At 32.1% G+C, this 13,448-nt stretch overlaps 1 long non-coding RNA gene across 1 annotated transcript; it reads right to left on the minus strand.

Moving 5' to 3' along the window:
• Positions 1-422: 422 nt before the first annotated feature.
• Positions 423-13,164, minus strand: LOC134758266 (uncharacterized). Its single transcript, XR_010133261.1, has 2 exons — positions 13,095-13,164; positions 423-1,256 (listed from the first exon to the last, which is right to left on the minus strand). It is a non-coding gene; the product is annotated as an uncharacterized lncRNA (long non-coding RNA).
• Positions 13,165-13,448: the final 284 nt, after the last annotated feature.

Genomic DNA, 13,448 nt, shown 5'->3' on the forward strand with positions numbered 1-13,448 from the left:
CTCCCTATAATCCAGTGACTGCTTTTTATATCCAGCGGCATGGTCCTTTCATGACAGACTTTGTAAAGGCAACACTTTTTCCTCAACTGCACTTGGGAGAAAACATACTCACTAATAGGAAGGCAATTATGGTTTAGAAAAGACAATGACAGATCAGATGAAATTTCTGGCTTCAGACCTTGTTCTGCCACTCAATAATTATACATTCCCTGCCAAATTATTTATTCTGTCTGGAACATAATATCTTGTTTGGAAGTGAATGAGTTAATTTGCATCATTCCATTTATTTCCAATATTGTGTTCTCTGTTTCCTGTGCATTGTCTTTCTCTTTGCAAATATAGAGTTCACGTAGCAAATCCTCTTCAACATTAAAAGGCTAACGTTGGTTATAAACTGAGTACAGAGATGACAAAACTAAATACATGGTACAACATGACACTTTCCTTTATTGAGATGTATGAGAAGCACAAAGGCAACATTGTCAAACTATCAGAGATAGATGAATGGGGAAGTTTTATTGCCAGAGGAAAGAGATTTGATTTTCAGTTGCCAAAATAATGTGAGAGCTGACAGAGGAGCCTGGACAAAAAGCAGATGAATAACTTCTTTCCATTCAATGAACAGATTTCATTTGGACCTTGATGACACATGCTTGCTTCTCACATATGTTTTTATGCTATTTCCATGACTTAATTCATTGCTGACTAAGAGTGCTCCATACACCTATAACGGCCCTCTCCAACTCTGTTCCAAGTAGATCTGAACTTGGTAGAATGGGAATGAGGGGTGGGTAAAAAAATGAAACTTATTGAATGTTGAGTACTTGTCAAGGAATTTGCTAAGGAATCAACACTCTGATTTAATCATAGACACTGTCTGAAGTAGTCATCCTCATCAGCTCCATTTTACAGATGTAAAAACTGAGTGTCAAAGAAATGAAGTTACTTACCCAATATAATAGAGTTAGTAGGTGTCTGTGCCTGGATGTGAGCATCTACTCAAAAAATTTTAAACCTCACACCCTTAAATACAAAACGCAACTCAGAACTGGTGACTTTGATACATTAGAAGTATGCTGAAATATTTTTCTCTTCAGTCAGTCCCTAGAGCTGTCGCCTATGCCCCAGGCCTGTTTGCTCCAGCCACCAAAGGCCTTCTCCATTTCCCCCTGCACATGGTGCTGGCATCATTTTCCATATATGCATGATGTGATAAAGTTGAGAGGCCCAGCTCCACCATATGACTTGAACAAGCACTGGGAATAGAAATAATACATACGCTAAGTGACACACTTATGACTTTTATCAGTTTTTTAAAAACAAGAAATTAGCATGGGTAAGAGTCATGAGTCCTAAGAAGGAACGTGTACATCTGTACCTTCCAACACTGTTAAAATATGCCAAATTCATACCTGTGGAAAGAAGTTTAAGATAGCACCTGGGTGGCTGCCTTTTCAGAAGTGCCGAAGAATGGAAGAGTAAGAAGATCAATGCGATACTTGGTTATACTAAAATTATACAGTAGCAGGTCTGACAATATTGTCTGTTAAATTATTTATTTAACATTAGTACACTGTTTATGTCAATAACATTCAAACCCAAAGAATACCTGTCATTTCTCACATATAATTTCAATGTTTTAAAATGCCTTTACAAAGAAATACATTTAAATCTAGAAATTTTCATAAGTTTATTAATACAGTCCAAGTTTTGAATTTAATTGAGATACCTGGTTTCTAATCTATATCTTCATTCTTTTTTGGCAGTTTTCAAAACTATATATAATACACTATGACAGAAAAAAAAGTACAGGAAAGATATAGCCCAAATAGTATCTTGAGTCACTAGGAGAAATTAGTTCTGAAAATTTGGGGGCATCCTAAAATTTTCTAATGGTTCGGTTCTGACTTCTTACTTTGGCATATACGTTAGTTCTTCTCTCAAATTTGCCTTCTCTTTATTTAACTTGGTATGTTCCAGTTTCTTCATTTAGAACAAATTTTCCCTTGCTTATTTGACAAAACTTTTGTGATGTTCACACAAAGCGACAGATCACAAAGTTACGAATCTGAAAATAATTATAAACACCTATAAAACTATAATAATACACATTTGTATGCTCTAAGGTGTTACATAGGTATTACGGTAGTTGCATATATAACAATTGTGTAATTTTTATTATAACTAAATCCAAAACTTCATTAAATTTAAGTTCTAAAAAATAAGCAAAACCTCATTATTCTACTAAAACAAATTCCAAAGAAAATCTAACGACATGGAAGACACCATTAATTTTTAAAATGTAATTTTCCCTTTAAAAAATTTAATTTTTTGCTAGAATTTGTATGATAATATATGGTGATAATTGCTTATAATATACATTTAACCTCGATTTAATTTTGAAGGATAAACAATAAGAATATGCTGACCTGGATTTTGGGCTTCACATGTAGTTTTCCAAGTAGTTTAATCCATAAACACTGCTTCAACCTTTGTCTATATTTAATACCTCAACAATGTTTAAGTAAAATTGACCTTTGAGTAACACAGGGCTTAGGGGTGGCAGTCCTAGTTCACTCTCCTACAGTCAAAATTCTGCATAAAATTGTAGACTTCTCAAAAATGTAACTGCTAACTGCCTATTGTAAACCAGAAGTTTTACCAGTAACATAAACAGCCAATTAACATATACTTTTAATGTTATATGTATTACATACTGTATTCTTATAACAAAATAAGTTAGAGAAAATAAAATATTATTAAGAAAATCATAAAGAAGAGAAAATATTTGCTATTCATTAAGTAAAAGTAGAACATCATAAAGGTCTTCATCCTCATTGTCTTCACACTGAATGGGCTGGGAAGGCAGAGGGGGAAGAGGATTGTTTGGCTTTGTTGTCTCAGGGGTGGGAGAGGTGAAAAAGAGGAGTCAGGAGAGGCAAGCACAGCCACTGTCACTTTATGGAAATGCATTGTAATTTCAGTCTGATTTTTTTCTTTTTTCATTTATTTACAAATGTTTCTATATAGTACCAATCCTTCTTCTACCATTTGCTTTAATTTTAGTATCCATCTAATAGAAGGGTCCATGCCATAAAATAAGTAAAAATAAATCCTGAAAAATCAAACCCTCTGTCAGATTCTCTAATGCCAGTATGTTTTATGACACTGCTTCTACATCTTCTTCCTCATCTTCTGACACTGGTTTGGAAGCAATCACTTTCATCAAGTTGTTTTCTTCTAATTCCTCTGGTTTGGTGTCTATTAGCTTTTGCATTTTTCTAAGGAGTCTATCTTGAAACACTTCAACTTCTACTTTTTTGCCATAGCTATAATCTCTTTCATAATTTCCTTAATTCGTTCTGTTGTAAATCATGTGAAGTCATGCAAAACATCTGGACAGTTTTATCCAGCAGAAGTTTATTGTTTCAGGCTTGAAGACTTTTATGGCTTTTTCTATAACAATGATGGAATCCTCAATGGTGTAATCCTTCCTGACTTTCACAGTGTTCTCCCTATTGGGGTTCTCTTCCACAGCCTTGATAAGCCTTGTCATAGAGTAATATATGTAATGAGCTTTAAAGGTTCTTATGACTTCTTGGACTAGAGGTTGAATCATAGACTCTGTGTTTGGGAGTAAGTAGACCACTGTGATGCCCTTAGCGTTGAACTCATGGGATTCTGGGTAGCCAGGGGCAATATCCACTGTTAAAAGAACTTTAAATGCATTCCCTTACTGGTAAGGTATTTTCTGACTTCAGGGACAAATAATTAATCGAACCAATCCAGTAAAAGCGTTTTCATTGTCCAATACCTCTTGTCAGATAGACAAAAGATCAGCAGCTGGTGTTTATCTTTTCCTCTTAATTCTTGGAAATTAGTAGCTTTATAGATAACGGCTGAGTTGATCAAAACCTCAACAACATTTGCATAAAACAGTAGAGTTAGCCTATCCCTTTCTGCCTTAAATCCTGGTGATCGCTTCTCTTCCTTACTAATAAACATCCTTTGTGGCATTTTTTTTTTCCAGGATAGGCTACTTTAATCTGCATTAAAAATCTATTGAGGCAAATATCTTTTCCCCTCAAGGATTCCTTTAGTAGTATCTGGGAACTTTTCTACTGCCTCTTGGTCAGCAGAAGCTGCTTCTCTTGTTATCTGGACACTGTTTAGAGTTAAATCTCTTTCTAAAATTATCAAGCCATCCTTTGCTGGCATTAAATTTTCCAGCTTTAGATCCTTCACTTTCCTTTTGCTTTGTCATACAATGACTTCACTTTTTCTCAAATTTTGTGAGTCTACAGGTATGCCTTTCTTATAGCAATGTGCATCCACATAAAAGCTGCATTTTTAATACAAGATAAAAAGGCACATGTTTCACAAGAAGTGCAAAGTTTTGTGCCTGCTGGAGTAATTGCAGCAATGGCTTTACAAATTCTCTATTCTTTTTTACAATGGTCCTGACGCTGAATTTGTTTATCTTGAAATGGTGGGCAACTGCTGGAACTGCAGACATTATTCTATGGTACATATGAAGCAATTTAACTTTTTCTTATAAAGTTATGACTTTGCTTCTTGGAGGCACTTCTAGCATCACTAGTGGCACTGCATGTGGATCTCATGGTGTTATTTAAGGTTTACTGTATTGCACTAAACACCATGGAAAATACATGAGAACTATGAGAGATCACTTTTTACTGCAGTATGCAATTTACTGGCGAGACAAGCTGCTCACAGGGAGATGATCAGCATCACGTGGTGTTTTAAGTGGATACAACAAGAGCTCACCGCAATAACAGGAGGTGGCCACAAAATTATTACATTAGTATAATATTATTATAGTTAATTTTATACAGTTATAATTTAATACAGTATTTTTACTTTTTTTTACATTTCTCTCAACAGCCAATGGCACCATTACTATCTGTAAGCGTGTGCACAAGTTTTGATTTTTACTTTTTGTAATAGATTTGTGTATATTTTATGGTAGTAAATGATAAAATATGCTAATATGCTAATATTTATGAATATTTTATGTATTCATGACATATCTTACCTTTTCTTAATTTTTAAAATTTTCTAGGCTATGGGGATTCATCTGTGAATTATTGCAAATCTTCAAAAAGTTGATATATTCATTGAAAAAAATCTTTGTGTAAGTGGACCCACACAGTTCAAACCTGGGTAGTTCGAGTGAAGTATTTTAGTCAAGTATTTTAGAAAGTTTACCTATCTTATTCCTTCAAATAGAATAATAACACTCATGACTTTCTCAATGGTAAATAAAAAAACTAATGGTAGAGATTTTAGTGTACACTTTTGTAAATTATCTAATTGTTAACAATGAACAAGTTTTGCTGTCTGAATTAGAAAGAAAAAAAGTAAAAAGTCAAGATAAAGTAAAACTCTGTAATGTGTTTTAAGTAAAATGATTTGGTCGTTACTATAATTCTTAAAGGTCAGAATAAGAGTAAAACACTCTAAATGAGTCATTCTTTAAAAATCATATTAAAATGTTGGGATTTAAACTGATAGCATCTCTAAGTTGAAAACTTTGATTTAGGGCTTCATAAATTAGAAGTCATTGTGGGTTTAGTCTTTTGAGATACAACAGCAGTAGTTCCATGGAGTCGGATAGACAATTTATAATATATAGAGACACAGATAGCACTTTTGGACTTCCTAATAAGGATGCCATTTTACTCAAGCTATCTACTTGTAAATTTTAAATGAAAGACCAAACTAGCTAATAGAAACTGTCTCATATGAATAATGTTTAAATTTTATAAGGATGATTTCATTACATAGACTTGTGCTCTCCAACAGGCATTTAATTTCCTTTAGATTTGTGGTGATAAAGCATTGTGTACTTCATTTTAACAACTGTCCACTTTCCTAACATACAGTAATATGATTTAAAATAAAACAAGTGTATATATGTAATAATTTTATTAATTTTTGATGTTGCATATTAATATAAATATGAAAATTCCTTGAAATACTAAAAAATAAATAAGCTACTGATTATACTGTCAACATACATTTGATATAAAAAATTGATATGCTAGTCATTTTGTATTTATAATCTTTCCATGGATAAGCATTTTTCCTATTTTTTATACATGAACATAGAAACAGATGCGTATATACATAGCTAGTGCAGTGGTACTGGAACCGATAATATTGATAATAACAAACATTAATAACAATAACAATCATGTGTTGAGTGTAAATATGTTCTAGTCACATTACAGGGTTTTTTTTTAAGCCCTAATAGTAGCCCTGCAAAATACAAATGTATTTACCCATGAGGATGCTCTTGTTCAAAAAAGTCAAATAACTTACCCTCTTTTTCTTATCTCACGGCCTCTGATTCTTCTCTGTTTCATTATGATATTGGTGCATTTTCTACTGCATTAAGTTTGTAATCTATTCTCCACAATAAATAAGATTACACTTTATTTTAACTATACTACTTACTAAAAGGTATTCTATGTATATATTATGTGCCTTAAATTGGTGTGTTGTTTTAATACTTAAATTTTATGAAGACACCACATTATTTATACCTGTGCATTTAGAACGATAAGAACAAAATTTAAACAAAATTCACAGAGTTTGTATTTCATATGTCATTAAAAAAATAAAACAGCCAAGGTACAATATAATCTGAGTTTGCATAACAAAAATGTATCTTACAACAATGTTGAGGTTAAAGTCAAGTGATAAGAGCCTCTCACTGAACTTTATTCTTGCCCATGGTCTCTGGAAATAGACTAGACACATTTACAGATTTTTAATGCCTATTTCATATACCTCATGTCAGACATTATAAATTTAGGATTAGTGGTCAAATTCTTTTCCTTACTCTGAAAAGTCTGTTATTCTTGAGGAAGCTTGCTCACGATATTCACTTGACATTCAATTGCTTACTAGCGCCTCAATGTGCCCAAAACGAGATTCATTTTCCAGGATCCCAGATAAGATTCTTCTCTTACTCATTCTCTTTGATTAGCATCCAGTTGCTCAGAAAACAAATCAGGCCATCGTCTTAAGTAATTTTTTTTATTCACAGCCCAAAAGCCAATATTTATTTCTGCTTTCAATTCAAGTCCACTTCTTGTCTCTCATCATCACCAGCTTCAATGTTTGCTATACCTTCTAGGTTATTTAAATCTACTATGACTTTCTAGCAATTTTACTCATTATGCTGTCATATGAATACTTTTTTCAAAGTAGTAATCTGATGATATCATTTCTGTGTTTCAAATCCTTCAAAGAGTGATTTAAAAAAACCCACACCCCTTAGCTTTGCACAAAAACCATGGAATTTCTTGGTTTTCCTGGACTCTATGTTTCTTTCCTGTCCCTGCTCCCATCACTTCCTCTTAAAGTTTGCTTTCCAACAGTGGTGAGCCACTTTGAGTTTCCTGAAAAGTAACACCCAATTTCTTATCACCAGTCATCTGTCTTTAGGAACTTTTTTTTTCTTATCCGTCTTTATCCTGCAAAATGCTGCACCTCCATCATACCACTCATAATCTCTTTGACCTGTATCTCTATGACCTCAGTGCAATTAATAATTAACTCTATGTACTACTTCTTCTTGACATATTTTTATTATTAAGCGTGTCACAAAGTATTCTAATTGATAGAATATACTTTTTTTTTTTTTTTTTTGCTATTGGACCAAAGCAACATGAAAACAGGGAGTACGTTTTCTTCATTTCCATAGCATCTAGCACAGTACATGAAATAAAAATGATGCTCAAATCAACCCTTCTGTAAGGAAAAAAAAAGGCTTTGGAGAGTACAGACTTGAAACAGAAAAGTTAAGAAAGAAATAATAACGTAGTAAAGATCCAGCGAATTTTATTTTTAGTCTTGACTGTAATTTCTGAGTCCAGCGGGCAATACAACCTTAGCAAAAAATCTTTAATGACAAGAAATATTTTTCCTATGTAAAAAGAAATGAGAATTTGAGTTTTTCACTATATACTGTTTTGCTTCAACTTCAGAGTTAGGGTTTAAGTGCAGATAAAACAGAGTCAAATGAGAGATCAAAGAACAGTGGAGTTTTTTTGGTTATTATAAACATTAAGCATTTACCCATTAAAATTTGGGTATATTATGGACTTCTTTTCAGTTGATAAGTTAATAAATTATGTATTTGTACTTTATAGTGTCATCACACATTCTCAACACAGACGTTGATAGTAGTATTTAAAAATAAGAGTATCTAAACACACTATAATAAATAGCCTTACTTTTTAATGGAAGTTGAATTATCATTGAATATGGATAAACACTAAAACAGTAAAATGACAAAATATTTTTTAGGTTTTTAAATTTTATTTTAATCTCACTTTAGAAACAGAAGAAAGAAATCATAATCAATTAATGCTATCTCAAAATATATAAAATATTCCCATAAAATGTTTTATATTAAGAATAGAACAATCTTGTCTCAAAAGTGTTCTTTGTTGAAAGAAGAAACAAAAGGCCTCTGAAATTTATTTATTTAGCTTAAATCATGACATCTATTCTGAATCAGTTCAGCAAATTAAAATCATCAGGAAGGTATCAGATGTACAAGCCATAAAAAGTTAAGAATTGAACATAAATAAAATGCTCTTTGAGGAAGATCACAGATCTTTCAGACTGACTATTAAGTCTTGTTAAATAAAATAGTAGCCAAAAAGTAAAATTTTTTAAAAATGAAAATAAATCAATGGCATTTAGCTATTATTATTGTGACTTTGAATGCCCAATTTGAAATTTCTGTATTATTATTAACAAGAATATGTCAGTACTTTTTATTATGAACGCCTATAATGTTAAAATACATTTCCATTTTTAAAATTTTACCCATTCATCTCATTATATATATATATTTCTCATTATCTATCATCTATCTATCTATCTATCTATCTATCTATCTATCTATCTATATCTTTCTTTTGTAAATCAGATACACAAGCCATAGACTTATTTGAAAGGAAATTTGCAAGTGAATTTCTTTCTCTATTATGTGAGATGGAATAATTGTAATTTCTGATATACTAAATTTAATTATTTAAGTAAATATTTATATAACATTTTAATTTTTGCACCCTACTTTAAAATTTCAATCTTGAAAAACAGTTCCTAAGCTCAAGCAATAATTCCTGAGTTGACTGATTTTATACTATAAACATTTCTTAAAAATCAATATCAGTTACATCTTAGTAACAAGTCACAGATCACCAGATGTAACAAGTCACCAGCTTCATGAGATCAGATTATTGAATATTGAAATTCACTATAAGCATTATTTTACCACAAAATATAGAAGAAAAGGAACTCAGAAAAAACGAAACTGTCAATTCAAGGAAGAATTGTGTATATAGACTTGATCACATTAAGTCTGAAGTATATTTTTAACAAAGAAACAAAGAGATAAAATGTTGAGCACTTTGCTATGTCAAGTCAGCAATGCAAAATGAAGCATTCACTCTATTCATGCTTCTGATAGAAGATGTTTTCAGAAATCATAGAAATAGACTTGCGAGAACTTTTTTAAACTAAATTAGGATTATTGCACAATATTTCAGGAGATTCTGAAATATCAAAACCGATAAAAGAATTCAAAGAAAATATAAAAAGCATAAATGAGAAGACAGTGGTATGTTGATTTACATCCACTTTAACTCTCTGATCTTAGGGTTGCCTAACTTCTTGGGATTCAATTTTTTTTTTTAATTTATCAAACAGAAATGCTATTTGTTGTATAAGTTATTCCAAAACCATAGTATGTATACACCTGTACAGATTTCTGGGATAATTTAACTATAAACACTGTATTAACTTTATTTGGCAATGAAGTTCAACCCTCTTTTACTATTTACCTGGAAGGAAAGAAAATGTTCTATGTGAAATTTGTAGCACAATACCATCCATGTACAAATGACATCCTATGACAATGTAAACAACAATGATAAATGCATCTCATGTGTTAAAATATCAAAGATAGTATAACATAATTAATTATGTTATTAAATGTCCCACAAGGTAATAATTAAACAAACAACATAGAATTGAGGGCAATTGATAAAGTGATGAATCTAATATATGGGTAGCATTTAGAAAAACCACCAATGGTGATGTTTTAGTACTCATGGGCTAATAAGGAGAGTGAGGAGAGCTGTAACTAACCCTAAGTTTGAAGGGGAAGTGGGAAAGTGATTACCAGAAATGAAAAATGGGAGCTGTATGGAAAGGGATGTTCAAGATGCACTGTGAACTTAGATCCAGTCAACTAATAGTGACCTGACAGAAACTGAACAGAGGAAATATGTATCTTGACCTCACTGTGCATCTATTCTTTTACATTCTTCTAATGACTCTGTTGGCCAAATCCTTTTGCAAGACTGAAGTGATACAGTCTATACAAGACAACCTTTTTAGACCTAAAGCAATGGAGAAGGGTAGAAAGTGGATCCAGAGGACTAATAATTTCAGGATTGTATATTCATCAAATATTTTTCCAAATATTTAAAACTTTAGCAGTATACACCAGTGGAAAGAATGAAGATTGCAATCAACACACCTGTATTTGCATTTAAATTCCATTGTTTTCTAGCTGATTTACATTAGGCAAGTTAATTATGTTTTCTATATTATAGTATCCTCTATGAACTAGGAACAATAGCACTTGTTAATATGTGAGGTCACCATATTGTGCTGATAATAGGCTATATATAAAAAGCATCTACACAGAATTTGGCACGTAGTAAGCATTGGAAAATAAAATTATTTTGTCTTTCTTTTTCCCTACAAATCAGATTTTACTTAGATTACTCGACTTCACGGCACATCACTTTAAAACAAATTTGGATAACAGCTAAGTTCTGAGAACATTATACTCAATCAATTTCACATTCTTTGAAGGCAAGAGAGAGTCTGATGCACTTGAAAATTCTGCTATAGTAAATATTCTTAGGGAAATCAGGATTAATTCAACACTATAGGACATTTACTAGTCATATGCTATAATTTTAGTCTGGATTTTATGATACTTCATCTTATGGAAATAATGCTCAACAGAGGAACAAAGCAGACTAATATATTGTGACCATGACTGTTTGATGTCATCTTGAATATGTATTTACAAACTCCATAGAAGGCAGGAATTGATGTTAGGTTTGCAAGAAGTGGTGAATCATCTCTTTGACAATGATTGCATTACAAATTCAAAAAGTTATCAAAAATTAGCATGAATATGCAAGAACTGGTGTCTTCACCCATTTTTGTGTTGCTTAAAAAGGAATACAATACCTGAGGGTCTGCAATATGTAAAGAAAAAACTTTATTTGTCTCACAGATCTGCAGGTTTTATGAGAAGCATGGCACCAATTGCTTCTGGTGGGAGGCTCAGACTACTTCCACTCATAGAAGAAAGCAAACGGGAGCAAGAGTGTGCAGAGATCACATGGCAAGAAAGTGAGAGAGAGAGGAGAGGGAGGTAGGTGCCAGGCTTTTTTTAACAGCTAAGTTTTTTGAGAACCAATAGAGTGAGAACTCACTCATTACTGAAGGACAGCACCAAGCTATTCGTGAGGGATCTGCCCCCATGAACAAAACATCTCCAATTAGGTTCTACCTCCTAAATGATCAAATTTCACCTTGAAATTTGGAAGGGTCAAATATCCAAACCATTGTAATCAGTAAAAGCAATATTGACAACTGATAAAACTTTGTCCTAAAACTAAGTGTGCAGTATATAGTGCTTGTAAGTGTCCCAAATGAAAAAATGCATATTTAAAACTATAAACCCTAAGTCAGGAAATAAACAAGAATCACACTTTTGCCATAATATTTTAACTTAAAAGAATGTCATTGATTACTTAAGTATTCAATTGTGTGAAGAAAAAAATATAACTTTCAATTTCAACTGAAATCAACAGCCATAATGCATTAAATTTAGAAAACCATTAATCAATAACCAATATACAATACAAAGAATTATCTTAATAGTAATTTAAATGAAGTATACAACATTTGAGCACATATTAAGTGCTCACTCTGTGCCAGGTATTCTGTTAAGTGCTCCAAACAAATTACCTTATGTGATCCTAATCTATACACTACTCAATATCCCCATTTTATGAATGAGGAAAGTGACTCTTAAGGGAGGTTAAATAATTTGCCTAAAACATCAAGATAGTAAGTTTTGGGGTCAGAATTTGTATTCAATCAGCATGACTCTGAGACTCTACCCTCATTCACTGCATCGCACTGAATTTTTCATGCATTTTCAAAGTTTTACATCATGACCCTGAAATAACTAATGAAATTCTAAAAAGTGTAGGTGCCAAAGATGTAGTAAAACAATATATATAGTACAAACAGAAGATGACAGGATATAGGTCACAGGGGAAAAAAAATATTGATGGCACATAAGTTCAACTGAGATGTTCCTGAGTGAACTACCGATGTGATAAGCCAACAACAACAAAATGCAAAAAGGAGATATATAATCAAGGTAAAAAATAATGATCTTATGATTTTCTGGGTGGGAAAAGCCAGATAAATAACATAATTTTTCTACCATGTCCAAGAAGAAGTTTAGAAGTTTCTGATCACAGAGGGCAAAGTACTTCTCTAATTGACGTTGCTACTCTTTCTTTTTTGAAAGATTGTAAAACAAGTTTTTTAAGAATGAAGTTTGAAGCTGTGTAGTTCAAGGCTATTTTTGCTTTTGTTATATACAGGTGTATTATGTAAACTACGGTGCAGATCTATATTACTCACCCCAAATTGAGGGAAAGAAAAAAATCAGTGGTTAATGTGAGATAATTTACTACAAGTTAAAATAAACACATTACAGGTTCTGGAGGTAATATCCCCTGTAACAGGTGTGAGGCAAATATCAGTAGGCTTAACTCTTTGACTATATCAAATATGATATTATTATGATTATTAGAAAATTTTTATTATAATATATGATAGTGGTTAAGAAATGAAAACCTGGAATGACTACCTATATGATTTAACTGTGTGTCTCACTTTCCTTATCTCTAAAATGAGGGAAATACTGTTAATATTTTACAGACCTTTAGCTATACATTGATGAATCTCAAATTTATTTCTTTCGAAGTTTTCTCTCCAGCTCTGACCTCTTCTTTGAGTTCTAAAACATATACATAATAACCTATTCTATTTATTCCACTTAAAATATTACGGTCATTTTAATCTTAACATATTTATTATTAAAGTTTTCATTTACCACCTAAGTTAGGTACTTTCAGCCTTTCCTCTCTCTGTATACATCATACTATCTGACCATCTGCTTAAAAGCCATAAGTGTCAGTCATCGTTATTACCTCTCACTCTCTCCTTCACTCACCATAATTCACTGGCAAATCAGCTCCTACTTCTATCTTCTTTGCCACTATTTTGCTTAAAAC

This window comes from Gorilla gorilla, chromosome 3 (assembly GCF_029281585.2).
Source record: "Gorilla gorilla gorilla isolate KB3781 chromosome 3, NHGRI_mGorGor1-v2.1_pri, whole genome shotgun sequence".
Lineage (NCBI taxonomy): Eukaryota > Metazoa > Chordata > Mammalia > Primates > Hominidae > Gorilla > Gorilla gorilla.